The 5,267-nt window shown below is 37.7% G+C and overlaps 1 non-coding gene across 1 annotated transcript; it reads right to left on the bottom strand.

The window, feature by feature from the left end:
- Window positions 1-1,431: 1,431 nt before the first annotated feature.
- Window positions 1,432-1,565, bottom strand: LOC126014850 (U11 spliceosomal RNA). The gene has a single exon (XR_007497818.1). It is a non-coding gene; the product is annotated as a U11 spliceosomal RNA (small nuclear RNA).
- Between the last annotated feature and the right edge of the window lie 3,702 nt (window positions 1,566-5,267).

Raw genomic sequence — 5,267 nt, forward strand, 5'->3', positions numbered from 1 at the left:
AAACGGTGAAATTCTAAAATCTCACAATCAAGATTATTTATGTGGATTGGTCCTCATTCATTTTCAGTCTGGCCAGGATCTGTGCAGAACTGTTGTGATTTTTATAATGATATTTATTGCAAGTGACCTGGGTCTCTTGCCAAGTATTTCAGGTGATCTGGCTAAAGTGAGGAGGAGGAAGAAGCCTCCACCTCTGCCCAACTCAGCTTGGCAAACTGGGGTAGATATCTTGTGTGGGTTAGAACTGGTAAAGTTATCTCTGAGCACCTATGAAGCATGCATGCTGGCATCCCACCAGCCACCCAAAGCCAATTGTCATGTTGCACCTGAAGTTCACTTTGTTTAACAGGAACTGGTCCCCACCATCCGAGTTTTTAGGGAGCGGTGGACTCAGGTTGGACCAAGGAGTTGCTCTTTGTAGGAAAAAGAAAGCCAGCCTTTACCTTTCCCAATGTTTCAACAACATTGCCTTTCCTCACAGAAAAGAAAAGGAGAAAAATCAATGAATTAAAATAGCTTTATTGAAAGAAATTTACTTCTGAGATATGTGAGCGCAAAGAAAGAGAGGGAAACTTATTGAAGAGAGAACACAGACTTTTGTAGAGGAGGAAAAGCTGAGAGCATACATCATCTCAAGTTGAAACACACAGGTCAATGTACAGGGTGTAGAATGAGGCCCACACACCGTTACAAAGTTGGTTGTGTAGTAGGATCTCTCTCAACCGCCTCTGCCAAAGTGAAAAGGAGGGAAAAGTGTTTTCACCTCTCTACTTGGCCAACCTCACCACCTGGAGAAAGACTTGGCATGAGTCTAGGCTGGTACATGACAGGTAAGTGACCTTGTTGCTTTCTTTTGGTTTGTACTCAAGCCTGGAAAACTTCCAGGTCACTCAATAAACTGATCCAATAAAAGCAATTGTTATAATTTGTGATTGCCGGAACTTGAGAGCATGATGACAAATTAAGTAAATCGCACGGAGAAAGGCAAATACTAAATGACATTTTTATATGTGGGACCTAAAATAAAATTCAGCAGAGAAAACTCATAGATTTATAGTTACAGGGTGGTAACTGTTGCCTCATTTGTTGGGTCCCGTTTACACCTTTGTTGACTGTCTGAGTATCCGCAAAGAGCACCCAGAATGAGAAATTGGTTCCCATCCCCTTACCCCCTCTTTGGGGGGGGGGTGATCTCGGTAATATTTATCCGCAGCAAATAATCCACACGGACAAGAGGGTTGAGGGTTAAAAGGCTGGGTGAGGAGAGTCCTTTGTTAGCCTGCTGCTAGCTCCAAAACACCTGGAGCCAGCCAGCCCACTCTGGCAAAAGACCCCCAACCTCAGGAACCTAAGCTATTTCTTTGGCTCTCAACAGCGTCCCCACCTGGAGGGTCAGGGTGGGACAACAGGCAAAGGACACTTTTTTTTTTTCAGGGCACCAGGACCAACGATCACCAGCTGTCCAGGAGTCCAAAAATTATGCTTTCCAAATCTCTTGATGTCGATTCCGCACGCAGGACAAACGAGCTGCCCGGCGTGTGCCAGTCACGGCAGAAGCCCTTTTTTGGGATAATCTTATGGAAATATTTTCATATACAATAGTAACCATTTGGGTGGTTACTAAAGCTGGGGTAGATGGTACGCAAAATGGATAAAATGAGTCCATTGGTACACATTTCCAGCAATAGAAAAGAGAGTGTGAGGATATCATCTATAGAATGGCCTCTAGTTGATGATACTGGGTCGCATGGTTGAGAGTAGCTAAGAGAATAGATCTTAAAAGTCCTCATCACAAGAATAAAAATAGTTTTACTTTGCATGATTATAAATTATAAACTAAGTTGACTTATTGTACTAAACATTCTGTAATGTCTATAAACTTAAAAATTTTTATGCTGCACATACGAAACTAATATATTTATATTCCCGATTTTTAAAATTTTAAACACTAAATCATTTATTATTATTATTATTATTATTTTGTTTTGTTTTGTTTAGGGTCACACCTGGTGGGACTCAGGGGTTATTCCTGGCTCTGTGCTCAGAAATGGCTCCTGGCAGGCTTGGGGGACCATGTGGGATGCCGGGAATCCAACCTGTGTCCGTTTAAGGTCCACCATGTGCAAGGCAAACACCCTACCACTTGTGCTATCACTCCGGCCCCTTGGTGTTATAAATTTTAAGTCATGCATGAATTGATGTGGAGTTTCAGCAAATGCTTTTCTCTGATCCTCTGAGGTAGATGCATGCTTTTATCTTTAACTCTGTTAATACTTGTTGGAGCAGGAGCTACTGTGACCCATATTTAACTTGACTTGAGCCCTTTCAAGTTGTTCAAGCAAATTTCCAGTCACCAACGTCTGAAGTTCTCTGAACAAAGATTTTCATAGAAGCTGCAGGAGACTATTCTGTAGGCAGCTGAACAAAGCTCAAAGTGTCTAATATTAACCCTCTTTCTCTTTTCCTCCCTACAGGGCGAGCTACTCAATCAGTTACTCAGAAACTTGCCATTTAAGTACTTCAGCCTCTCCTTTGGGTTGGGCTGAATGTGAGGGACCTCATGCTGTGCAGTTTTGCTTCCCCTTGGGATTAAGCTCCAACTGCTCACCGTGGTAACTGGCTTGATAACATACTCGATAATCTCTTTGTTTTATTATTTTTCTCTCCTCCTGCTTCTTACACCTCATAAATAAATCAGTCCGTCAATTTGATTCACATCTTATTCTCAAGCCAAGATAGTTGAGAATTGTGTTGTTTATTTTCCCCCTTTGCTTTCCCAGACCAATCCAAATGATAAGTTACTTCATGTGATGCATCACTTCTTGATGTATTTGCTTTGTTATTATTATGTAGATTTTGGGTGGTTTGGGCCACACACAGCGGCACTCAGGGGTTACTCCTGGCTCTGCTCTTAGAAACTACTCCTGGCAGGTGAGGGACCATTTGTAATGCTGAGGGTCAAAGCTGGGTCAGCTGCGTGCAAGGCAAACACTTTCTGCTGCACTATAGCTCCAGCAGGTTATGTAGTTGATTTTTTACCTACATTTATGACTTATATTGGGCCTTTAATTGTCCTCTCTTACTGTTGTCAGACTGTCTTGATAGGAATATTAGTCTTGTTAAATCTAGAGTGTTCGCTGAGTATTTATTTCTTCCGGAGTAGCATTTAAGAGACTGAAATTATTATTTCCTTTAATGCATAAGTACCATCTTGATGCTCTCCATAGCTCTCTATTCTTTTTAATAATAGAGCTTATCTTCCATCCAGTAGAGTATATAAATTTTCTTTTATCCATTAGAGAGGATGTAAATGTTAAGGCCTCAAGGATGCTATTTCTTCCTGTCTTCAAATGTTACCAACATGATGTCATTAATGTAATAGTTAAATTGGATTTCTGAATGGCTGGTGAAGATTTATATTGTAGCTCATATCTGTGGAGTCACTATAGCAAGGACCATATTCTTCCCTTCCAGTTTAAAAGGAACATTAAAAATAATTTTCTGCATTTAATGTTTAATATTATAGTGATTTTTAAAAATCTTAATTGTTTGGGATTACTATGCTAATCATTTTTGAGGGGTCTGGGCCATACCCAGTGGCACTCAAGATTTACTCCTGACTTTGCACTCAGAAATTGCTCCTACTAGCTCCGGAGACCATATGGGATGCAGGGAATTGAACCTGGGTGGCACTGTGCAAGGGAAATGCCCTGCTGCTTAGCTATCACTTCGGCCCCACTATGTTAATCTTTATTAAATCTTACAGTAAAAGGATTTCCTATATATAATATAATTTCAGTAAGTCTAAAATTGCTAAATTACTGACTGTACAGAAACTGTTAATAGCTCTGCTGATTCACTCCAGTAGGTAACCCAGCACCTAAACTGTACTTTTGATAACCAAGATATGATATTCAGCTGCCTTTTGTACTATCGGAGAAAAAGACCATACTCTCAGAGATCATTTCTATAGTATGTACTACCAAAAAAAAAAAAAAAGGTAAATACTTTACCAATGACTTTAATAGTGTCATTGTTTCTGTCACTATTTTTCATTTTTGATTATTTTGGTGAAGAGGAAAATCTTCAGGTACTTTCTTATATTTATATCATCATCTTTGGAGACAGAGAAGTTAATGCAGTTTTACTTCTACTGTTGAAGATACATATTTCAACTTTTTTTAGGAGCTATGGGAATAATTATAATTATTTGATATATATTTATATATAATATACATTTATATAATTATTTGGTATAATGGTCTCATGTCCCAATAGTGAATTATGAAATATACTTATCTGCTTTTAATCTTAGACTAGTACAAGGATTAGTAATATATTCTGAGTCACTGGCTGGTAACAAAATCCTAGATATTTTTGTTTCTTCAATGCACAGGAGCTCTCCAAACATTTTTAGTTTCTTTAGAGGAGGCAGTGAGTAGCCACAGGAGAACTGAATTTTTAATAGAAAGAAACAAAATTCACAGTAATTATTCTTATTTTGTGCATGCAATATACTCGATTTGTTATTCTATGTTTCATTTTTGTTATCACCACAAAGCACAAAATTTGTTTTATAACCTCCAATTTGAAAATAAGATAATAGGTGTATTTTATTCCAAAATTGATGAACATAATATTTCATGATGGAAAATATTGAGTTACACGTTAATCTATTATTGTCTTTGGAAAGTTAGGAAGTAAGAGATTGTCCAAGGAAGGGAAAGAAGATACGGTTTTTGCTTTCCTTTAAAGTGACATGATTGTTGAGGAAGGAAAGGTCTTTATCATGTCTGTGATCTCTATATTTGCTTTAGGTTAAAATCCTTTTCTTTTTTGATTTATTACCACATAGAGATTATCAACCCCTAGTTAAAAATCAATGAGGGTTTCCAGAACATTTCTTTCTTTAAACACTGGAAAACAATAAAGAGAAATGAACCAGCTATTGGAAGTCATTTCCCCAGATTCCCTCAGATAAGCTGAAGAAGTAGGAGACATAAAAGCTCTATTCACCTGGGTTATTATAATAAGAGTCCAGGAATATAATGAAAACCAGTTAATCCAGTTTTGTTTCTTCTAGTTAATTAAAAATTTCACTGATTCTTTAGATTTAACACAATTTCAAGCCTCTTATGGTAGATTATTTATTTAGTTCTATTTATTTTCCATTTTAATAAAGGTTGAGCCTAACTCAATTGAGATATGAAAGCAGTTTTCATAAAGAGGACTTTATGTGCCTCTTTATTTTAGAGTAATTTTGTTTA

This window comes from Suncus etruscus, chromosome 7 (assembly GCF_024139225.1).
Source record: "Suncus etruscus isolate mSunEtr1 chromosome 7, mSunEtr1.pri.cur, whole genome shotgun sequence".
In the NCBI taxonomy this organism is placed as follows: domain Eukaryota; kingdom Metazoa; phylum Chordata; class Mammalia; order Eulipotyphla; family Soricidae; genus Suncus; species Suncus etruscus.